Source organism: Nyctibius grandis, chromosome 4, assembly GCF_013368605.1.
Source record: "Nyctibius grandis isolate bNycGra1 chromosome 4, bNycGra1.pri, whole genome shotgun sequence".
Classification (NCBI taxonomy): domain Eukaryota; kingdom Metazoa; phylum Chordata; class Aves; order Nyctibiiformes; family Nyctibiidae; genus Nyctibius; species Nyctibius grandis.
Window position 1 is genome coordinate 32,432,783 of NC_090661.1, and position 25,966 is coordinate 32,458,748.

Genomic DNA, 25,966 nt, shown 5'->3' on the forward strand with positions numbered 1-25,966 from the left:
AGATTGGGCAAGTGAGAAACAAACCTAATAACTGAAGATGTCAATTTGAGAAGCTTCAGAAAAAATTGTTATTTATATTATACCTATGAAATATATAATATGTACAACTATATTTCTTCACAGATACATCAATGTCGATATATCCATGTAGATGCTAAATACATTTATTTAAGATAGATCAACTACCTACATGGAGGTAGATATCCTACATAGCTCACTGGACACCTAAAAGAAAATTTTAGCCAGGCAGGAGGACTTAGACAAACATCACTGTGCAGCAACAGTTCTACATTCATTTCAGTACAGTACAGTATTGGCAAACTTCCACAAAAAGTAGTGAATAATATACTGCCAAAGGGAAAAAAAGGTCACATATTTTACCAAATGTGAAATCATATGCACAAAGTCAATTTAAGAGCCTCTCTAATAAATATATACATAAAACCATAGCTTTGTAAATACATGTTACATTTTAGATATTTAAATAAAAGGAGAATCCCAAAAATCTGGTAAGCATCTTTAAATTCAGCCTTCTATAGAAGTGTTGCTTCAAGGAGAAGAGTATGAGAAATAAATCCATGCGTTTAACTAAAATGCTTCGTAATTGCATTCATACTCATCTTCATTTTGGTAGTATGTCAGGATAACTATTAATACTTTTGTGTAAAAAGATCAATTAAAAGTTCTGGCACAGATCATGATTTTTTATTATGCCATTTACACTGGAACAAGCAACTGTCACTTTTCATTCTTCCACTGTGCTGTGAATTTTACTGTGCCTAATTACTCCTGAAAAGATAAAGTTACAACACTGGTACTACTGAACTGAATTTCCTTGCAAAAAGACTGCCTATGTAGTATTATCATTAAGCCATCACTGAACTTATTACTAAACCATGTATCTTCATGGATTTAACTATTTACTCCACCACTCCTCAGGACCACCGATGAAAACGACAGTAACAGAGAATCGGGACACCAATTTTTTTTAAAGGTGCCTTTGTATTAAACTAATAGCTCACTGCATATTAAAAAATTGGAGTCAAACACATCACAAGAGAACTTCAATGTCAGTAAGAAGCTTTAGTACAAAGCAGTGTTTAAAATAAAAGAAAAAAAAAGGATACATTTTATTGTGCAGAAAACTTTTGAATGCTCTAAGCTCAAGGATACTGTGCACATATACAACCCTGAAGACAGTAATGGCTTCTGTGGTTTGTTTTTAGAATACAGAGGAACCATGTTAGAAAAAGGATTATTCCATAAGAAGATGCGTCAGAAGAAATTCTGTAGTAGATCAAAAAGAAATGGATCGACTTTTTGATTGTTACTATTGTTTTTCTTCTAATGTTACCATCTAATTTAAAAATGGACTCAGACCAAACAATTCTAAAGTGATACAGCCCAGCAAGAAGCACCAAACTCTTTTTTTAGTCCAAGATGCCTAAAATACACCAAAGTCCACCTTCCCTATTACCACAAATACTTTCTAAGCAATTAGGGTGCGAAGCATAAGGGAAGCAGCAGCTGGAGGCTAGGAGACAGCTGAGCATCTGGTGGAATCGATCTCCTTAACACCGTGACATAACACGTGCCATCCATTATTGAGATTATTCACTTTACAGAAGTAGTGCATTTTGTTTGCTAGAATCTACAGTTTCAAACACTGAAAATTCTCACGGATGAAGCGTGCAGTATCTTTGGGGGGAAAAAACAAAACAAAACACACAAAACACCAAAAAAAAACCCCACCCAAACCTGAAACATGCTCTCAAGCAGCTTCTTTAAGATTCACTAAGAAGTTCTGAGTAATCATTACAGCAGCGTGACACTGAGCTAAAAGCAGAAAATGAAAATGCCATTTCCTTACAGAGAAACAACAGTCTCATTCGTTATTTTTTTTAAACTTCAGGAAATATAGAGATAGATCTTAAAACTTCTCTACAGGTAAAGAACAGATGTAGAACAAGGAAGATGCCTTCTCCACTGTCCGTTCACATTAGCAGCTGAAAGACACCATACTGAACGGAGGACTGATGACAAACAAGACAAGGATGAACACTAAATAGCCAAGTGAGAAGTTTTAGCTACATTTTGTTCAGTAACATTTTGTTGAAAGATTTGTTTTGAGGAATTGGGTAAGACTCAGTGAAATACTTCCCTAATTTTGTTGTAAAGATGAGAAAAAAAGAACGAGATTAATATGTGCCATGCCTCTTATACATCATAAAGCAGCTAAAATTAGCCCTCTGCAGGTTAAACAGCTGTAAAAAAATGTAAGCATCTGATTAACTTAACAGGAAACAAACTGCTGGAAGTGCACAGATACTACAAGGCTGTCAGAGCCCCATCAATATGCCTCAGTCCTGATCTGCATATAGTGACCTTCTGGACTTGGCATCCCTGATTAAAGCATCCCTGATTAACTTACTTTTGCCTCCCAAAACTGCCAAAGGTCTGTACTGCTAGAATACTCTTGATTTCTTCTTAACACCACTCTATTAGGAAATTGTTAAACAGCTTTCAGCTGTAGCCATTTTTTTTTTTCTTTAAATCTGTGGGTGACAGCAGTAGTAAGAAAATACATTTTATTAACCAGATCTCTTAAAAAAACACATTAAAGATTAGTTTTAAAGCTGTATAAAATGTTTACAAAGATTCTTATTAAAAGCTTAAAATGCACATTTCGTTTAGCCATTAAAAAAGCAAACGGTATTTATTATACATTAAGCACTACTATGCCCTGAGGTTTCTGCTTAGAGCTCTGACGTGTAAATGCAACTGATAAAATGGATATGACTTGTTAGCCAAGGCAGGAGCAGCAGTTAGGGAAATGTTTCATCCTAGCAGGGATGCAGCACAGTATCATGCTTCTGCTGTTTCTGCTTACAGAGAATTGGCTCCTGGGAGAATGACGTTTAATTAGGTCCAAAGATATCCACGAGGTACTCGTTTTACAAACTGAATAATAATGCAAACAGCGCAGGTAACCCTATACATAGAGCTCCATAAAAGCAACTTCTTCACTGCACAGTAATGGAAAACCTCAAGGAGACTGACAAGGAAAAAAGGCAGATGTAGATGCTGTGCCACCACAGTTAAGGCCAAATTCAAGATCTCAAGGGGACAATGTCCTATTGCTTAAGAAAGCAATGCTGCTTCACTAGCATGTCGTATATGCATTGACTCACACTGCTGCACTTTCATTCTTTTCTGTATTATTGTACCATACTACTTCATATGACATTTTTGTCATAACAGTTATGCTTCCCTCCTCTTCCTCATAATCATAGAATGGTTTGGGTTGGAAGGGACCTTAAAGATCATCTAGTTCCAACACCCGGCCACGGACAGGGACACCTTCCACCAGACCAGGTTGCTCAAAGCCTCATCCAACCTAACCTTGAACACTGCCAAGGAGGGGGCATCCACAGCTTCTCTGGGCAGCCTGTTCTAGTGTCTCACCACCCTCACAGTCAAGAATTTCTTCCTAATATCTAATCTAAATCTACCCTCTTTCATTTTAAAACCATTCCCCCTCGTCCTATCACTACATGCCCTTGTACAAAGTCCCCCTCCCACTTTCCTGTAGGCCCCCTTCAGGTACTGGAAGGCTGCTATTAGGTCTCCCCAGAGCCTTCTCTTCTCCAGGCTGAACAACCCCAACTCTCTCACCCTGTCCTCACAGGAGAGGTGGTCCAGCCCTCTGATCATCTTCATGGCCCTCTGGACTTGCTCCAACAACTCCATGTCCTTCTTACACTGGGGGCCCAGAGCTGAATGCAGTACTCCAGGTGGGGTCTCACAAGAGTGGAGTAGAGGGGCAGAATCAATTCTGCCACGTTTCTACAGCTGATGAGAGTTTAAAACAAAACACTAGTCCCAAGTAAAGAGCAGGACATTGCTGCAGTAAGTTCACAACAGCTAGGAAGGAAAAAGAATTTCACTGACAAAAGTAGGATAAGAGAATGATGACCACTTGCACAACTGTAATCCCCAAATTCTAATAAATGGAGGTGAAGCAAATAAGTACGTTTTTCTTCAAATCCTCCATTTTTTTATTTTTTAATGTTATCTCTACAAAGGCTCTGAAAGTTGGCCAAACATTGACAAACTCAAGAGCTGCTTCAAGTTTTCCAGTGTCTTGGCAGGACTTCAGTGCTAGCAATCCTGCTTGGCCCAGCAAAATTCCTTTCACCTGAACCAAAGTACCAGAGAGTATATGATATAGCTGCTTCACAGCTGCCATGTAACAGCTCCACAGGACAGTGATCTGTGGACAACCCTCTTCCAAATTGCCGGGATATGACAGCACTGCATTTCATCAGTCACTATCAGGGCGGCAATCCGGCACCCGTGTGCTGCCGCCCCCCAAGCTCTTCAAACCAGCACAGGCCAGTGTCACCACCAAAAGAAGCAGCAGCCAAATAATATGCCCCATCTCCTTTACCGTCAGCCACACATATGGGAAGATGGATTGAAGAACTGATCCAGATTTAAAGTATGCATCTAATTAATGGCTTTATGAAGACAAATTTGAGCTCATCTCTTATCCAACTCAACTAACCACTGGAAGCATTTCAGGGGAGAAGACAGCGCCGGAGGCGAGAAGTGACCGTACAAGAGCGACAGCCACAATGCCGCTCTGAAATGCTCCTGGAAGTGTGATGTGAAACAAAAGTCCCTGCGTGAAGTATAAAATGTAATTAGCTGTAAAGCATGCTGCCTTCCCTCTTCTCTCAACTGAAAACAAAGATGAAAGCTTGTGCAAAGGTACACAGTATCTTCTGCAAAAGACAGATGGGAAAAGCATTAAGCCTATACAGTTACAGCTACTGTGCGTGTTAAAAATACCACTTACAGACAGACCTCCTTTCTGCCCTGTTTTACAGGGGGAGTGCACAACCACCTTCCTAAGTTCAGGGGTCAAACATTTACTTGAGAACTCTCTTGCATCCCCTGACCTTCCTGGGACACAGCTCTGTCACCAGAGGGCAGGTGGGCATGTGCACGCGCCCAGATGGAGACAGCACCCAACACGGGAACCAGCAGATTGATTACCACACAAGTAGTATTCATTATTCAGAGCACCAATTTTCATTCACCTATATGACACTTGCATGCAGGCAAGAGCAGAGCGCTCTCTTACATGGGAGAGAAGCAAAGCATGTCAGAAGATTTGCTTGACATACACCCTTTGTGGGGACCACCGCATTTTGCTGTAGCCTTGCAACTCATGCTGCAATCCACCTTCAGTTTTCTCTAAAACAAATGATCAAGTAAAACTTATAAAACATCACAACCAAATGACGAATCTGGAAAAGCTGCTGCATTGTTTTTTAGACAAATTTGTCTTTCATATACATAGATTATTACTATACAAATGCTCAATTAATTCTTCAGATAGCCACTTTTTGCTGCAAAATCTCTGCCTCGTTCACATTGATTTCTATAGCAAGTAAAAGCATTTGGCACAATTATATTCACTATTTTAATTACTAAATATGATGGAGATAGTAGTTCTTCTGACTTTGTATCAAAATACATACCACAATCAAGACCTTTCCTTAGGCAAGATGTGTGCAATTTGACATACTCTACGCACTGGTCCTCAAGGATAAAATCATTAAAGAACTACATTTATGAAGGGATATCCCCACACGCTTTAACAAGCAAAATGCTCACAGCAGAAAAACATACCTTTAATGAAATTTGATGTCAGTTTTATATGGGAGATAACTGAAGAGACAAGAACTCATCATCTATGCAAAAAATCGTGCTTATCACTCCTTTAGCATAAAACAGATTTTCAGAGAAAGCATATATTTTCTTTCAGAAAAGTTTTAAATACAAAGTGGGCATTAATCAGCTGCAGTCACGCCTAAATCAAAATCATTATGCATGCAAGGAGAAAAAATGTAAAACATTTATTTTCATTTAGCTGGACACAAGCATTTTGCAGTTTTCTGTACTGAACAGCAACCAATGAATCTCTCCTAACAGATGATCATTTTATTTTCATTTTGAAATTCCTCTCAGCTTTGAGGTTTCACTAGAACCTCATTTACTAAAAAAAAAAAAAAAAAAAATTTCACTTTGCTGTCTACAGTGAGGTTGGGAAAGCATCTCTGCACAAGCTGAACTCCTGACTGAAGCTCATTCTGCACTAGGTAACTTGGGTGCCAACACCAACAGAAAAAAAGCTATTCTCCCCAGTTGGCCCCTATAATTCCCCCCCATGCTTTCACTATTTCTACACCTATAAAGCTAAACACATGAGAAACAACTTAATAATTGCCCGCATACACTAGGTAATGTAACCTTCATTAATATATAATTGTTACTATTTCCCAAAACTTCTGCATTTTCAATCCTTTTTTGAAGTTACTCAAGATTTTTGCTGTTATCTTGGTCTCAAACATACCGTATTATTCAAGCAAAGACAAAACTCACATCACCATCTTTGCAGTTCAGAGGCTTGCTACTTTGAGACATCAGTATGTTTAAGTGAAAACCGCAATCAGAGATAGCTGGTAAATATGTCCTTTTTTTCTGCATCAATAAAATATCCTTTAACTGTTTCATACTCTTGAAAACTTCTGCAATTCATTGTGTTCTATGATTTCCCAAGAACAAGAGCATTTTCAAATATGGTATTACAAATATTTTCATTAATGCAAACAAAATAAGTTTTCAGCTCACTTGCTTGTTTACATCAATGTTCAAATATCTTAATGGGTGACTGGATGAAATTAAGGTTTGACACATAACACAGTAAATGCAGATGAATCCTTCTTCCTAGAATATTCAGTAAAACAAAACCTAAGACTTAAAAGTAAAAATCAGCATGAAACCACCATCAAGAGATATGTCAACTAAAAGCATTTTACAGATTAGAGATTTTAAGCATATAAAAAGGTAGGACTCTTCTACCAAAAAGTTTAAGACAGTGCTTTGCATTTTGTTTTTTCTTACATAGTGATGTTCTAAAAGTATATATATTTTTTTAATAAATCAGGTATTCCTTCTATCTTTAAAAGTCACACTATTGCCTACTTGAAAAGGAAACCCTCATTATCCTATGGAATAAACAAGAAGCAGAACTATTACAGCTGTTCGTTGTTGATTAATTTACTACCTTAATTACACTTAAATTGGAGCCAATGTTTTCCCCATGCCCATTAAATCTCTTTTTTCCACATCAATACTACCCAGAGACCCTATTGCAGTCCCCCCAAGCTTCCAGCTCAAGTTCTGATCCACATGGCAGTATTTTTAGTTTCCACTTACTCTTCTCATCCTGTATTTTCAGAGACTCATAATGAACCTCCCAATGATTTCCTGCTACATGCCCTATCTGCCTGTTCAACCCGCCAGCCATACAAGAGATGCACAAATAGTATTGTGACCAGAGTGACAAAGACACTGATTAGCCCATTTAGTGACAGCATAGGTGCAAAATTGAAACCACAAGAGAATTAAAATAAACAGATGAAATAGAAATACAGCCAGGAGAACCACAATAAATCTACAGCAATGTATGACTAGAATAAATCTTAAGTCCAAACAGGCCATACTGCAGCAAGTATGTAATTTGCACTATGTAGGCACAGATGCTACTCAGTCCCTCCATTTGTTGGTAAGTCTACTGTAGACTCATTTACCTAACCTTAACAAAGCTGCACTAGAATATTCTATAACAAAAATTGTGATGCCACCACCAATACAGAAGTCCATCTCTTGATTATTAATTCATGAGGCCTTTCACAAAACATGCCACGTGTTCACAATGACCAAAGTAGCCCACTCTTCCACTGGCTTCACAGGACTCGCTGCAACTACCCACAACTCCTAAGCATAAGCCTGCATCTGAGTACCTTTTGCATGCAAAACATAATAGCATTCAATGCACATGCTGTTGTCAACTGAATTCCTCAAGAAGCTGACTTAAGCAGTTCATATAGTCTTACGTAGCTCTTAACATCCTAAAGACAAAACATTCCTGGGTTGCTCAATCTGTAAGATCCATTCATTAAACACACTCAACCCAAACAGCGAGCTCAAGAATTAGATCTCCAGAATTTTTAAACAAACTTAATTTCTTAGTAACATTTTAGGGGGTTTGATCCCACGTAAAGAATTCTGGCAGACTTTGGAATAAACAGCATCTATTACTGGGACTTAGTCTCCCCTCCAAGCAGTTAAAAATGAAAGGAATGTTGTTTATCATCCTAAAATAGCTCTCAGTTAAACAATAATCATTACCATTGGTAAAAAAAGACAATTTCAGTCATAGGTATTTAAGTTCTGCCCTTAAAATAATGTGCATTACAGGTCCTCCCTGCCACTGTATTTTGTGGTTTGACATGCATTTTAAAATGCCTCTTCCCATGATTTCTCAATTTCATAAAATTTCCATTTCATCTCGCATCTCCTTGGAAACCTGAACACAACACAACAAAGACTGCTGGCTTAGAAGCAGGTTGGAAAAAGAACTGCATTCCCTTCGTAGTTAGGATATGGTTCAACATTTCATTTCTCTTTACTAATGTACCTAACAAGAATTTGTCTCACTCCCCCATTAATTTTCTTACTTGCCTTCACAGCTGTTCACTCAAATCCTTTCGACTCCTTCACTACTACCTTGCACTCACCTTGAGGTTTAATGAGTTTTCTAAGCATCTATGTAGAAAAATGTAAGCAATTTAAGGAGGCTGGCAATACCCAAGCAATACTCCACTAAGAAGTAAGCTTTCCCCTGCAAAACTGGCAAGAATGAAGAGAACCAAGACCCCTTTTGCAGAGATATTGAAAACTGTAACCTTAATCTACATCAATTGCTTGCTATACCAATTGCTCTTGATCAGTACAGGACACCGAAAAACAGCAAACTAATTTCTTTGGGTTCCATGCCCATCTGTAGTTGCCATAACTCCTAGTTTGGGAATTGCTGTTTGGACATTAATGTTGCTGCTACTACCAGCAAACAATGTTTGCCCCTCAGTTCATCAATCCTTTAAAAATCACTCTAGGTGCAGTAAGCAACATAAAAGTGCTGCTTCTCATTTTGGATGTAGGACTGCCAAGGGAAGCACAGACACTTCCCTGTCCCCAAAAAGGGGTTCTTCCCCCAGCCATGTTCTGCTCAGAGCAGCACTTTGCTGCAGCACTGTTGCAGGTTTAGCCAACGGTCCCCTTGCAAAGCCACCTTCACCATTACAACAAAGCATGTATTTCTCAATTAAAAGCTAAAATTCTGAAGGTATTTCCTAGAAATTATCCATCTTCAGTGGCATAAGATGAGAAAAATTCTCTCTCGCAGCAATCAACAGTGTTTTCTCAACTGAAGCACGGTGGGAAATTTGAATCATCCAGTTACTGCAGTTTGGCTGAAAGCCTTGCAGAGACAGGAACCAAGAACAACAAGCAGCATGGAAATATCAATATGAAGGGGAAAATCAGGAAGAATAAGATTCCCCCTATGAAAAGGATAGAAAGTGGCACATGAAAGGCAGAGCAAGAATTTCCTTTCCGAGAATACTACAAGAGCAAGAGAAGGTGTTCAACTAAACTGAAAGTTGACAAGTTCACCATCAACACAAAGGGATACTTCATACCTTTACCTAAGGAACACACTGGTGAGGGATACAGGATTGTAAAGCCAAAACCTCAGCAGCATTAAAGGGGAAAACAAAAGACAAAATTACATTGTAATAGAAAATATTTTAAAACAAGGAGCTCGAAAAGATACAAATATCTTTTGAGTTTTATGACACAAGCCAAACTAATGGGATCCCAGAGAGATATACCCTGGAGCATATTATTGTTATAACTGCCTATTGTAGATTTTTTTGTATTATCATCCCAAGCACCTGTTACTACTCCTAATTAAAGAACAGATGGTCTGACCCAATACGGCAATTCCTATGACCCTGTATTTATCAGCAGGTGGGGAAATTAAGTTTTGAGGTCTCAAGCAAGCAAAGCAAGATTAACTAAAACAGATAGCTAAATAGGTCTCAAAGCCATCTGGTATATGACACTTCCTGAAAATAATATTCTTGAAGATTACATACGATGTATTTTCCACAGTCTCTGTACCGAGAACACAGCCTTCCACAAACTCCACCAGATGCTAATATGAGTTAACTCCAGAAACACAGAGATTATCAAGCTAATAAATGAATCCTTTTTCATGTCAAACAAGTGAAGCACAGCCTTTCCAGCTGTACAATGAAATTTGCAGAAGCGGAAGAAGTCAGCATGTTCAGATAAAAGCTAGAGGCCGTTTTCAGCAAAAACTTCTGATAAGGTCATCACACACCAGTAAAAGAGATGAAGAAAACAACATAGGCAAAGGAAATAAAAATCATAAGAAAGTATACTTTTGCCTATACGTTTTAAGTGCAGGTTGAAAACGTGCAGGTGCACTGTGGAAAGCTGCATTCCCAAATTTGATAATAGATGGAGAAGACAGCTTGAAATAATGCACACAAGAAGAGGATCCGAGTGAGACAGGTACTAACCAACAAGGCAGTAGTAGCATATGAAAGAAAGTACACTTGTTTAAGTGAGTTATGTCTCTCCTTCTTCAAGAAATCTTTCACGCTTTACTGGTAAAAAGGGCACTTCTGGTAGTATGTGCCTGTATGGATTTTTTTTTTAATACTTCATTGGAAAAAAAATTAAAAATTAAAATGGATGAAAAGTTGTATGTTCATGAGTCACAGGAGCTTCTGAAGAGCTCATGAAAATGTGCATACCAACCTCAATAAGTTGCCAGGAAATATTATTATTGTAACAAAATAAATTAAAGTTGCTCTTTTCACTTAGAAACAGTCACAGGGAATAAGTTAATACACATGTTCTTAAATTAAGAATCACCCATCTGATACCAGCAACAGCAGACAACCAGTCAAAACAAGAGAGCCTCCTTGCAGTATGTGCCAGCAAAGCACCTCTTCTATGGCTAATACAATTTTATGATACCATTTCCAAACAGAGTAAAGTACTTTGAGCATTCTATAGCAATCTTAATAATTTTCTCTAAATAAACCAGACAGATGAGCTGATTTCTTGCACATGGAGTATTTAATGAAAAATCTCCAGATAATTCCTCAAAAGGAAAGCTTAAGTCTACAAAACATTCCTATGTTGCAGATCTCCAAGACAGAGAGAGGAGGGGCTGCTCTCATGCTCATCACCCCTTCCCCCTACTAGAAACGTGGACATCATTAACCTGCATCACAGAAAAACTGCTCACAGCTTTCTGCATTTGTTAGTTCATGAAAATTTCAGCACTTGCGAGGGGGAGGTGGGGTCAAGCCGTTCATAGTGTTTAATTCAATTTATCTGCTTTCCTTTTTAGGTAATTTCCACCACAATCTTGGAACTGATTTACAGACATATAGTTTTAAGGCTGTATATTAATAAAGCTTTAAAATAGACTACTGAAAATTTTTTTTCACTTTCATTTTTCTTTTCAGACCATTGTACCAGTCACTTACTTTGTCAAGCATTATTCTCCTAATATTTAAAACCTACTTCTAATATAACTAGTTAAGCTGTGAAATGCCCCACTTCTGTTTGGCTGTCACTTAAAGTGTACTCTCACTCATGGGAAACCATTAGATGTGACTGGTTCAAGTCAAACTCCCCATCATTTGGTTACCTGACACACTTACTAGAGCTACAAATTCTGCGTCGGGGATGGTAATTCACCAGGGTGCCAGTTAAAAGGCACACTTCACGCAAGCATTTACCACTTAAGGATAACTTTTCTACTATATATAGAAGTTAAAAACCCCCAAACCTAACAAAAATTCATTCTATTGCACGAAGCAAAGCATCCCCTTTCTGCACATGCGATAAGGAGCCACATGCAGGGGGAGGAACAAAACAGAAATAATCACATTCGCCTTGAACCCATTATTTAATTTCATTAATTGAAAAATATTCAGAGATATTATTAAACATGAAAAAAGTGACATAGAAAAAAAAACTATATCAAATAGTTGTCCGAAAGTACCTTGGTGGAAAGTGAGTTTAATACGTACAAATGACAGCAATGGAATATATGAAGTCATGCTGTACTCAGTTAAACCAATGTCACCCCCGCGTATGAATGCTCTTACATAAGGATAAGCCCATTTTTCAATTTATCTTGTTATTTACCAGGAATATTTTTACTTCACGACTGATCTTATCTTTTCTAAATTGTAGGGGAAAAGATACTAGGCGTTCCTGTGTATTTTCTACAGTGGATTTATGATTTGACATTCCACAGCACGGACACACAATTAACTGTGCACCTGTACGAGCTGAAGAAAATACTATGCAGAAACCAACTGGCTGCCTACAGATTTCTGTATCTAAATATACCTGCATTAAGTATTGAATTATTGGATGATATTAGAAAAACAGGTCTGATACTGCTGCATTACTGAAATTATGAAAAGAATTCTTTATTTTTCTAGTTCTTCCCAGTGAGTTTAAAAATAGAAAGTAAATAAGCTTAATGCATCCATAACATAAAATGTTACTGAAACTCATAAAAAGGAGACTATTGTAAAAAAGCAAAAGCTGTGATTGCACATTTCAGGCAGTCGGGTGCAGAGTCGTAAGAAAATAGAGACCTGCAATCATCACAGACTCCCCTTGAACCCAAGCACCTTTTGGATAGCAGACTACATTCTCACCCCATAATAAAGGTTTTCAAACTGACACTACAGACCCTGGTAACACAGTACTGCACTGTGGTCAAGTTCAGAGGACATGACACCACCTGCAACACCTTCACCCCCTGCTGTCTCCCTTGAGGGTGTCAATAAAGAGAAACAGAGCAATAGACAACTCGTCAAAAGAGCTAGAATATAGTTAGGAAAAGATGAGGTTTAACAGTTCTTAAGTTATTTAGGAAACAAGAAAGCCGTTTAGATCTAATTAATGAAAATAAACATCTGCAAAAGAGAGAAAAAAGAAAAGTCTGCAGCATGCTCTTTAAGGCAATGCTGAAGACTGTTAAAAATAAAATTAAAATATGAATCCATAAGGCAGTAACAAACTAATAAAATGCAACACCAGGCTCATTTATAAATCTTCCATTTAATATACAAGTCACTTCTGACCTTTTTTTTTAAAGCTTTCTGAGGTCCTCCTCTTGCACACACCTAATACATACTCTCTCAGTTAAAATGCATTGTTATGCTGACGCAGAAATTGTGCTACAAAACTTGCATTTGAAAGTTCTTATTGTTTCTTAAATTTGTATTAGTCACAAAAGGTAAATTCTATATACATTTTATAGCACAGTAAAATATAAATATTGTGACTCAATGCCCATGTGAATTAAGTCCACATTTCTGATTTAGCCTACATCTTATTGCATTTGCTGTTTTTAAGGAGGGAGCAATTTATGGGTACATTTTTACCCACAAAAATTTAGAAGGAAGTTCTCTAATTAAAATATTTTCCCTACGGATACAGTAACTTTAATGTGCACACATGAAAAGAGCTGTGGTGATACCTTGACAGGCATCTGAGACACTGACAGTCAGTAGACCTTTATAAAGAAGAAAAGAAGATATTTTACAGTGATAAAAAAATGAAAATATCCATACAACAGGAGTATTTGGTTATACCCAGTTACACTTGGAATCACTGTAAACTTGATTGTCATAATACAATGCTGAAGCTGCTTTCATTTTCCATAACAATTTAAAATGCTGCTGCTAAGCATCAAGGAGGTGCTTGAGGTACAAAGATTCTTATGAACCCTGCTTTAAGGGTTTGATATAATCCTATCATACACAGCTTCTGTAGATATTAAATATGGCTGTAAGCACTGAAAATTTAATGACAGGTAAAGCAGATCCACTCCATAGTTTCTGAAAAGTTTCAAAACCTAATAGGAGGCTGATTGAGAAAAAAGTCTTATAAAAATAAACTTTACAGTAGTGATTTTCACTAGCTGTTGTTTCAGATGGTTATTTATATATTATTTGTTACAGAAAAACCTTCCAATTCCTACATCTACGAATACATCCCCACTGGAATAAGTCTGTTTGCATATTCTTAAACACACAGCAATTGTAAGTATCCTTAACATATATTTGAAGTCTCAGCTAACACTAAGTAGAAAGCAGAATTATCAATATTCATGATTCATACTAATATTTTTTTAAAATCTCTCCTGTATCTTTATATGCAAGGCAGCTTCCATTAACATGTATATGAGCTTAGCAAAAGGAAAAGTCTTCTCAGGACTCTTAACTCGTAAAGTGCTCTTCACTCAGCCACTCAATTTCTGAAAAACTGTTTTACTGTCAGAAACTTCAGAAGGTGAGGTCTCTCTTCCCCAGGAAAATTCTTGGAGTAAATAGGTAGTTAGCACCAGCTCATGAAAAACCACCTGCCTTCGTTCAAGACAATTCTTCCATGAAGCCCTCATACAACACCCTTGCCCTCGTTAATCACACACACATGTCTAAGGGCAGAGCTCTGAAATGCATCACGGAGACACAAGTGGTTGGGGCAAGAAGGGAACATGCACAATCCCCCACACCTTCTGCAACCAGAGCACCATGAGCACATACAACACGAGCTCTATACAATATGATGAAAAAATATAAACAAGGAAGGAGGTTGATGACTAAATTTACATGGGGGCAACCCTACTGATGAGAAGTCAGAGAGATAACTGTCATCCTGCCTAGTCTGGGGACCACAAAGACGACTATCAGATGCTTCCAAGTTGACCTTCAAGTTTTCTATTTTCTTTCTTTCTGATTATTTTGTTCAGCATTTTGTAAGACATATTGAATTATTTGTATCCTATTACTCAATTGCATGGTTATAAAAAATACTTTGGTCTACAGATGATGGACAGGCTCTAAATTCCGCTGCTGGTTCACACACCACAACCTGAGAACAAACACTGGTAAACCATACAAAAGCAGCAGATTTTCTTTAATGATTTCTTTTTAAATAAACTTTGAGGTGTGTCCTGGTTTGGCCCAAACCAGGCCAATTAGTCTTAGAGAAACCAAGGTCACTGCTAAATTCCTCACTGCTTACTAGTGAAGAGCCAAAGGGGGGTCACACCTGCAGGGAGGAGCAGACGGGGCAGGTGGCCCAGAATTGACCAATGAGGTATTCCATCCCATACACGTCATTCTCACTTTCCTATTTATCACTAACCCACTGCCTCCTGGAGGTGGGGCCCAGGAGGGAGGGGTCCTCCTGTCTCCCACTGATTGGTACCAGCTTTGCCAATTCTCCAGTTAAAAGCCTGCAGGTGTGATGGCAGGGGAGCTACTGCATTTTCCCCTCTGCCTGTGCTGGGGGGAGCAAGTCTGCCTGAGGAGGATTTCCAAGCTCTCGATCTTGGTTTTGTATATATTTGTATATATTTGATTATTTCTATTATTCTTATTATACTCTTTTTCATTACTATAGTTTATTAAAACTGTTTTAACTTTCCAACCCGTAAGTCTCTCTCCCTTTTCCCTTTCCCTTAGGGTGTGGGGGGGAGAGGGTTAACAGAGAGCGTCTGCCACAGGTTTAATAGCCGGCCCAGCTTTAAACCATGACAAGGTGAAATCCATCAAACTGACAAGCTGTTGGCTGCCCCTCCTTCTCTTCGAGTTGCTCCAGCTAAACTCATTGCTAACCCATCAAATAATTTGCTTATTTCCTTATGTCTCGAGTTATTTAAACTGAACTGTGACAGCGCAGGCTCTTAGCCATTCTCCTGTTATTCCATACTTTGCACTGTTTGTAGCAGTTTCCCCCGTCACTGGCCTACTCCTTGGATGTCTTCAAGTTCCTAAGTCTGAACATTTAAAAATAAATTTAGTGCGTTTTTTAAAAAACTAAAAGTAACACTGGATGATCAGATGAAATTGCAGGTAAGGCAATTATACTCGTGAAGCCAAAACAGTTTTGGTACAAGTACAGAGTGTTTACATAAAGCAGGTGGAAGAAAAAGGGAGCTCTGCATTTTTTGTTGTATGCACGGAAATCAAGCCTTTTGTCAAATCCTCTCCTAGTTCAAGTTTCCTACACTTTTACATCTGAAAACCAGATCATTTGAAATACTATGAAATCCCTTTATATAAAATATGAGCAATTAAGCCAGTAAACGAAGGCTTCAACTTTTTTTGTCACTAACAGCATGGGGTGGGGGTTTTTCAGGTGGGACAAAAGGTCAAAAGTTTCTGTGTTGAAGGCCCCGATAGCCTCACTATTACTTGCTGGTTTTACCATTGAGAGCTTTATACTACTGTATAATATAGATGGCTTATAGATGGCTTACTAGCCATCTATATTTGTCATTCATTTCACACACCAAAAAGCCTGATGAGGACTTTAAAATTTGAATTCTGTAGAAGGCAGAGGTCACAACTGGCATTTTTATGGTACCACTACTGTGACTACTAAATTCATATACCTGCTTTCATAACCACGATCCAGCTCCCTCCCAAAGGACAGCTAGTACAGATAGTCCATTTATTTTTTCCCCTGTTTTTTTCCCTGTAAACTGATTCTGATTTTCATAGAGGTGAGTCCTATTCCTTAACTATTCTCTAGGCCACATGGATGCAGTTTTCAGCTATGAGTGCTGCACAAACTAGTCAGTTTATTTTTGTTATTTACATTATAGTAGATGAAAATCCTTCCTATTAACAGTGAATAAAAGGGCCTGTTTTTAGTACACGACAAACAAACACTCTTCCGTTCTTTTTCTACATGAAACTTAGTATAAAGAACAGCCATTATTCACTTAGTTGAAGAAAAAACTCATTCACACAATTCTTTACAAACATTAGCACATGTACAAACACACAATTGGGTAGAAGCTGTGAGTGAAAGGTAGCAACAGAGTACACAACCACAGATGTTTCAGCCCAAGAAGCAGCACATCAATCCAGTACCACTGCAGTTCCCAAGACCTTCACATTCAGACCTGTCTTCCCTCTCACACCATAGCAGATGGGGAAACACAGCTGTTTCTGACTTGCCCCAAACCTTTGCAACCCCAGCCACCCAATCCCCCCCAATTTAACAAGCCAAACAGCCTTCTGCGCTCCTTTTCTCTCTCCCACCCCAATCCCTGTAACTCCAGTTGAAGCAGGTCTGGTTCTCTCGCATCCAACTCCTCCCTCTTCCAAACTTTGGCCCTACTTGTCTCCTGCTCCCCTCGGCTCAGCATCCTTTTTCTGGCTTCCAGAAAGGAAAAAACTAAGGGCTGAAGAGGAGAGAAGGGAAAAACCTTCTCCAGTGCGTGCTGCATGTCCTCAGTAGGCCCATACTATCATAAAGGAATTGGTGTTTCATCAGATAAACACTATTATTTTCAAGAGACCACAATGGGGCCCTAACAGGAAGACTCTTCCATGAGCATATAGCAGCTAGGAAAACATGAGATACCTACAGCACAACACATGCGCGCAGAAGGAAATAATTATGGTACTACACGCAGTCTTAACATTTAATACCCACAATTCCAGAGAATTCAATGTTTCGTCTGAACAGTCTCCTAAAATGTGCTGTAGCACAAGATTTCTGAGAATATTTTACAGTGGGAAAAGATGCAGCTGTATTCTCCAAGACTTCCGTATTTTTCTGCACTGCAAAACAATGTCGATTGTATGTGTCTATAGTCTGAAGCTGTCTAAATGGCACCCTATTGATCTGTCCAATCTGTGTTAGGGACAAAACAGATATGGACATCGACAAAGCCCACGGGGACTGAGCTGGGGGCCCGCGCTGAGCTCGGAGCTGCAGTTTAGCATCACGGCTTCAGCCCAGTTGATGGCCTGCCACTGCCAGCAGCGGGGAGACTGAATCCTCCCATCTCCTCCATTCCTTCCTTCTCTATTTCTGGCCTACAGTCATCTCGCATTACAGGCACATTCAGCTTCTAAACCACTAGAAAACTAACCCAGTAACAAAAACTAAATGAGTCTCTTTTTGCCGAGATGATGCAGCAGATCAACTTATGGTAAGTGTGAGAACTAGGGCGAGGAACAGAAGAGAGAGGAGGAGCAGAAGCAAGACTTCAATCTTTCAGGGCACTGCTTGCCTCTAATGCAAAACCACCCAACGTAATTTAAATTTACAGACATTTTCAATAAACTTTACTATATCCTAAGGATTTTAAGAACGCATGTATCAATCCCTTAACTCTTCTCCAATACGGTTCTTACAATCCAGAGAAGAGCTTTTGGCTTTCATTCCAGTACTTATTCCCAAAACACATCTGTAAAACATGAAAATCAATTAATAATGTTTTGATATAAGACAGCTCACTCAGACACTATACAGGACAGATTTACTATTATCAGCATTAAACAGAACATTCAGAAATCTCCAGAGACTTGTTTTTCACAAATGTTGACAGACATGAGTACTGCTTTTATTATCACTGTCTAGGCTTATAATAGAAGTATACAATTCATTTCAAATGACCAAAGCAAAAAAAAAAAAAAAAAAAAAGCAAAAAAAAAAAAGAGCTTTCCCTGAGCATCGATCATTATTCTCAATTATAAGTCATGAAAACCATATTACATACTAAAACCACCCAGTTTTTAAACTGTTCAGACTTCTCTGCACACCTACATTCCTATTAATGAATTCAACTAATTCATATTATTAATTTTATGTTCACAGAAAAGACCTCCACTTACAGAAAGATGGTTCCTCTTGGAAATATCACAAACATTTGAAGAAGGGCACAGAAAATCTCTCTTCAAAAATGCAGCAGCTGGTAAAATAGAGACAAAACTAAACAAAATATACACATAAAATATTCGTGTTCAGAGTTAACTAATTCAAGACCTAGATAGCCAATGAGTTGGAGAATGATATTCCTGAAGAAAAGAACCTTCCACTGAGAGCTTCTGCCACAAAATCTCAGCAGTATCAAACAGCAGCACTTTCATCTCGCTGCTTATAAATCAACTCCTCCCACCTTTCCTTGTCCTGTTCCCTCCCTCTTCTTTCCCCTTTTTTTCTTTTAAACAGTCTCTGGCTCTTACAGTCTTTCCTTCCTCCCCTTCGAGCGCCCAGCCCCGTCTCCCAGCCTAACGTCTTCTCCTTCTTTTCTGTTCTTCAGCCCTCTGGTATTTGAATTACGATAATTTCCTCCCTCCGCTCTGCACTGGATGCCAAGGCAGACAGCACTACCGGTACCAAACAGATTGTCCCTGCACTCACATTTCGGAGACCCACAGCTCAGAGAGGACGATATTTCAGAGGAAAGCAATGCGAGGAGAAGACACGCTCAGGCACAGCAGCCACACGCCAGGGTTAGATCAGGTGCCCCACTGGCCTCTGCAAAGTCCGGCCAGCATTGCAAACGGTGAGTGAAGCAAAGTGAGGGTCCTTCAGCAAACTTAGCTGATAGAACAGTAAACCTGAACTGAGTGTGTGAAATCTGCCCAAGCTGGAAGTCTTTGACAAAAAAGGCTTAAACTGGGACAGCTCTTTCACAGTACAAGAGCCCCTCTCTAAGTTCCAAGCAATGGGACTGCTAGAGCTACTCATCATCTAAATAACTCCAGATTAAGATAAACAGAGCAGTGGTTTTCCTTTCTGCACTGCAAGTCCCAGAGCTCTGACCGATGAGTCAAGACAGCACTAACATTTCCAGAATGGCATTTAAGGCAAACCATCACCAATGCAGACCTGCCAGACATGCTCTGCACTGGAGTTCAGACTTCACATGCCCATCCTCTCTCACTATTCCTGGGTGAAAGACCCTCAACCAACCATCAAATCAGCAGATGGGGGGAGCCAGGACCACCGCTTCCAAAGAGGGCACCAGCTTAAAAGCATTCAGTAAATTAACGTGTAAGCCAAACTCAAAGATGTTCTATTTAACAATTTTTTCCATTTGCAACTTCTATTGTGTAAGCTGCCTACTTTATCCTCTGATGGCTTTACCAGCTGAGGTTTTTGGGTTTGCTTTTTAAATCTGCTTGGGACTTTCAAGAAAACAGAACAACTATAACTACAACTTGAGTAGTAGGATTTATTATTTCAACAGCTGTTCACAAGTAAGATTAATTCCACTAACGATGGGAAAAAGAACATAAACAGAAAAGAAAAATCAACCTTCACTCAAAAGTGTAAAATTTTCCTAAGGTCAGTAATGTAATTCTGTTGGTTTAGGTCTTGCAATTTTTATTTTTAGCAAATATTCTTAAATTTTCTTTCCAGTTAAGAAAGGCAAACTAATGTAAAACTCTGCTGCGCAACTACATTTGCAGTCCTCCAGCCATTTGGAATTATTTTCTACTTGTTTTGCACTTAAAATGCCTTCCCAGACATGACAGATTAAACAGAAGCCCATGTGTCAAGTAGAAGTTATCAGAAAACCTACATGGAAAAAAATCTAAATCAGATTGAATTTACATCTGTTTGTCTTCCGTTGCACTTTCCTTTCTTAATTTTACCAGTATAGTCTATTTCAAAGAATTAAATAAAGGAAGAGATGCAGCTCTTCTTGGAGTAGAGGTTTTAGTGTGCTGTTTGAGCGGTGTAATTGGCAGGACCAGCAAAGGATGTTCATTATTGGTTCAGTAATTCACAGAAGAAATTTGTCAAACAGCAACCATTTAGGAAAAGAGCCATTAGAGATTTCTGGATAGTCTCCAGTCACCATGGGTTCAGCTTTCAGCACATGTAGCTGTGTTACAGCTATTTGAACAGAGTTTTTGAACCATGGTCAGTCATCATGGTTCCAGTCATCACAGGGGGAGACCTATGAGCCAGGCAGTCCCCAGATCTGTATTACAGCATACAAGATACCTAGCAATACTGTATGTTGCTGAAGCTACAGCAAGTCTGCTCAAATGACAGATACAGTACAACAAAAATAGTCACACAGGCCACTCACTTGTCTGGCTTTTTACATCTTTGAAAGCCAAGAACCTCCTTCTCTGCGCTCTTTTATACTGTTCTGACTCAGGCAAAAAGACCTTTAAGTAAGTCCTAATCTTGCCCAGACAGGAACTGCAGAAAAACATCACACATCCAAGTAGGTGGTTAGCAATACCAACACAGAATTAGTTATTCCCTCCAAGTCTTCCTGAGTGAAATACCAGTCCAGCAAAGCTCTGCAAGACAGTTTTGGAGGTGGTGGGCTACAAATCATACTCACATACAACAGAAAATGAGGAGCGTTATCTATTTAATTTTGAAAAATACCAACGTTACTCTCAAATTCTTTAATTAGTTAGTTAATGGTGGCTTTTCAATAGCATGCTAGCTTGGACAGCCCACATTGATTCTGAATCTCACCCAGGCCACCAAAGCCTACAGAGAAGCCTAAACCTGTGGTGGCACATAGCATCGGCAGCCAGTTTTAGAATCTGATCTAGATAATGAGGGACTGTGATGCTCTAGGGCCCCAGAAGGAAGTGGCCAAGAACGTCAGCAAAAGTAACAATCAAAATATATTCTCCTTTTAAAAAAAAACAAAAAAACCCAACTGATCTTTGAATTAGAAAAATTAACACACAGTTTAATTCACCTACTTACAATAATGTGTACTAAAATATATAAAAAACTAGTCTCAGTAATTCCTAAATTATTACTGACTTGCTTTAAGAACTAGTAAAGCACAGGTGAGATCCCAGAGCAACATGAAACAGGGTATATGTCCTTTAACAACAGCGAAGAAATAAGAAAAGACTTAAGAAGTGGTACGATAAATAACATAATTCTGATGCTTAGAAAGAGTTGGATATATTGCTGGGGAAAAAGGAGTAAAAATCAATTTAAGTGAGAGGAAAAAGATAAATTACAGTCAGGAAGCCCCATCAAACCAATATAATATTTTTCCTTGGGTAAATGTCTTGGTGAAGCAGCAGGTGTAGCTTATGTAAATGATGCTTCTGACACTGTTCAACATGACCTGGAGACCACAGATCCAAAATAATCAGTGTAGATAAGCATAACTACTGGAAAATTTGCTTTCAGAGAACTAAAGCAGTGGCTCAGTATAAAAAACAAAGGATTTCAGGTCAGTTCAGCTAGAACTTGGCCTTCAGCAAGTTTTGCTCAGTATTTTCATTATTAATTTGGGTGATCAAACAGCAGCCCCCCTTGAAGAATCCACAAATGGCACCAAACTCGGGGGCGGGAGTTGCAAGGAGTATGGAAGAGATGATCCCAATTCCAAGCAAGCTTGGGAAATTAGGGATTCTGAAGCCAACTGGATAAAAGTACATACAGGTGAAAGCAAAACAAAATGCTCTAAGTCTGAAAGAGATAATTAAAGTAATAATTAAAAAAAAAAAAAAAACACCCACACAGAATCAGCCACCTAAAGAGTAATAAAGCAGAAAACAATGTGGGGAGCTGTATTGGATCACAGACTAAATAAGAGTCATAAACTTGATGTTGCTCCAGAAAGGCAAATATCATTCTGTAAGGTGTTAAGACTACCGAGTACAAGAAGTGAAAGTAAGTATTTCAAGTCTACTCAACACCATTGTCCTAGCTTTGAAATACCACGTAAATCATTCTTACGTATTCTAAGGAATAAATCCTAAAATCTGGTTCTAAGGTTACTAAAAACAGATGGACAGAAAACTGAAAACAAAACTTCATCTTCTTAATACAGTTACCTATAGTTGGTCTTCCAACAGGTGTTTACAGTAAACAAAGAAAAATATAAAAAGTGGTCTTTATGGATAAATTCTTTTTTGTGCTTTAAGTGACAATGCACGTGAATAGATGTCTCTTCCACTTCACCTCCCCTCCTCAAATATAAAAATTCCTTCCAACTTCAGTCTCCTCTTTTCTTGGTCTTCTTGTAAAATTAACATGAAATACTTCAAATAGAATTAATCAGTGCAGTTACCAAAAAAGTTACACGCTCTATGCTAATGTTGATATCCACACTAATTCTACTGCTTTTTCACATTCATCTCTAAGCAGTCACAATTTTAAACTAAGTTTCAATGTGACGGTTTTCCTTTTAGAAAGTAGTTGCATTCTGACTCTAACTGATGTCATACGCTGTGTTTACACCTTTAATATAAAACAATCTAGACTTTACTTATAGTTGTGTATGCACACATTTATTTTAGCTCTGATTATGCCTGTATTTTAGCTCTAATTTTTTAGCTATGCTGTGAAACAGCAGTAGTATTCCAACTCATACTTCACCACAACCCGATGTGTATTTATACCAGTACAGACAGACTCAGAGCATCTATCAGAGCTGAAGTGTCAACAGCACATACCAAAGTATGACACCACCTTTTAGCCTTTTAAAGAATTCAGACGTTCAGCAATTCTTGTTTAGATTTTATACCACCACTCCCCCAATTCCTTCATGAACATTCCTTTCTGCCAGAAATTTAATAATAGTAAATTATTCACATAAACAAGTTAGTTTCTATGAACGGGTAGTTTGAACAAAGTGGCAAACACACACTTAAAATGGCCATAAAACTAGAAACGGACACCATTCCCTTTTTCCTTTAAAAACATGTATGCATATTTACTAGTTCAGAGATCTAAACGCCAGAATAACACAAAAAAGCAGTTTGAAAATCCAATACTGTTTATATATCATGTGAAAATGCTTGCTGAAGGACAGAACAAAACTTTGATTACAACTCCAGGACTCATCTGTGAAACTAGACCATGAAGTCTGGGTCCAACAGACATGCACGAGAAGGAAGGCAAAACTCTTCCACTTACAGGAAGAGTGCCTGCAGTACTGCACGAGGAAAGAAGGTAACTGCTGCCATACGTACAAAAAAGCACCATTTCTCTGACACTATGGACAGAATGCAGTGTTTTCAGATACACTAGCACACATTTTCAGCAGAACTCAAAACGCTCCGATTATGTATTTGGTGTGTACAACAGATTTTGTAGTTTTAAAAACGAACCTCCTTAACAGCTCTTTTTCCTTACATCTGCATTAACAGAGAAAACATTTGGAATGTGGCAAACAAGCTGGAGGAAAACATGAAACAACATGGTAAAAGAAAACAAGTTACCAACGTGCATGTAAACAGGACAGCACCATTACAGCTGAAAGGAGGTAAGTGCTACGGAAAATAAGGAATAGTGATAATGTTATCATTGCCCTACAGAATGCTGATAGCTCTCTCAACATAGTATTTTCCATCAGAAAACATTCTCAAAGTTTTGTCTCCTACATTTTGTAATTGTTTGGGAACTTGGAAGTCTGAACAAACAATGGTGAGCTCTTAAATATCGCTACACCAATCTTATTCACCAGTAAGTCTTCACAACCACCAGCTCCCAAGTATGAGAAAAAAATTTGCGAAATCTCAATGCCTCCAAAAAGAAAAAAAACTCTTCATATGAAGAGACTGATGATTAAAAGAGACAGCAGCATTATTAATCTCTGTCAAAGTCAGTAGTGTAATTCAAAGCTCATGGCTCCTGGTCCAACAGTTCCATTTTTAGACAACAGTTCTTCTATGTATCAGGTAAATCTTTAAGAATCCACCTTCTTAACCACAGAACACAAAAGACAAAACCAATCACACTAGAGAAGAAACAGCTGCCTAAAAATCTACTGAAGTCCAGAAAAGAAATCCTACACCATTGTGTGGGATTTCAGTCTTGAAAAGATTAGTCAAAGGCCTCAAAGTATCATCAATAAAACTGCCCAGGACTGGGGTTTGCTTTTTGTTTTGGGAATGGGGATAGGGGTAGTTAAGCTTCTTTTTCAAGTTAAGCTTCATTTTGTTGGAATAAAGATGCTTTTACATTACACCTCATTCTGACAAATAAAAGTTAGTTTATTACTAGATTTAGATGTCTGTACCTGTCCAAATACAGGAAAGCACCATCTGGTTTATATGAAAGTCAAAAAATATTGGCTTATGCATTACATTTTATATTGACTGTACTGTTATGATAAAGGTAAATGATGCTGAGGTTTCTCCTGTTCTTGCCTGCAACAGATCTATCATTACCCTGTATACTCTTACCAATATAATTCATGTGCTAAAACACACACTGCAAAAACTCTCAGACTAGTAAAAGGGACTTAAGAAAATACTTACTAAATCTAGTTGATAATACAAAATACTTTCCCCGACTAACAAAGGAATTTACAACACTACCTTACACGCAGGGTCATATTTGATTCACGTAAACTCACAACAGCTTGTTACTATTAAAGATGACAAGTAAAACTGTTGCTTTTGTTTATAAAGCACCAGGTCTACATGGAGAGGTGGAGAAGGCATATAAATATATTTCTAAATATTCCCTAAATTTCTCTACTACCTGACAAACTGATAGCCTCCACATCGTCAACAAAATTTGCAGTTTCTTTGTATGTGTTTTTCTTTAAATCAACGTCCAATCTGATTCTTGTCCCCAAAATTTGAGGGGACTTTATATGTTGTTAGAGTATCCTATGTAACCAAAGCATCTCCAAGATAATCCAGATGCACATTTGCCACTAATAAAAATACTAATTGCACAGCTATCCTAAAGCAATCCTAGATGACAAGCAAAGACAAATTATTTGGTGAACATAGGGTAAAAGTAAAAATAGGGCAATAAAAACAAGTCTGTCATGACTAACAATGACTGGCAAAACTCAGTTTCTTATTGATATGTGCCCTATGCTCCAAAGCATCTTCTGTCTCCACAATTTAATACTTTTAGGTCCATTCCCTGAGAACTACTCACACTGCACACCCCATCAGGGCAACACATTGGATTTCTCTCCTATCAAGCTACCACTCTGCACAAACTATTTGGAACTTAATATCATTGAGACTTGCATCTATCTGTCAAACTGACGGAAATCAGCAGGTTCAAAAGCTGTTAGGAAAGCCTAGATATCATTAAAGCAGGTTTAAAAAACAGCACATACATACAAAGAGTATTTCTTTCTAGCATAGAAATTAAGTTGTTCTGTTCATTTGTTTTAAACTTCCCTATCAAAAAT

The 25,966-nt window shown here is 38.2% G+C and overlaps 1 protein-coding gene across 5 annotated transcripts in view; it reads right to left on the reverse strand.

The window, feature by feature from the left end:
* SIPA1L1 (signal induced proliferation associated 1 like 1) overlaps positions 1-25,966 on the reverse strand; it is a 241,315-nt gene that overhangs the window by 119,827 nt on the left and 95,522 nt on the right. The window contains exon 3 of one of the 5 annotated variants that reach the window (XM_068399038.1): positions 18,690-18,766. The exons of the other annotated variants lie outside the window; for them this stretch is intronic. The gene's annotated coding sequence lies outside the window, so the exon portion shown is untranslated. The remainder of the gene's footprint in view (positions 1-18,689; positions 18,767-25,966) is intronic. 5 annotated transcript variants of the gene reach the window in all.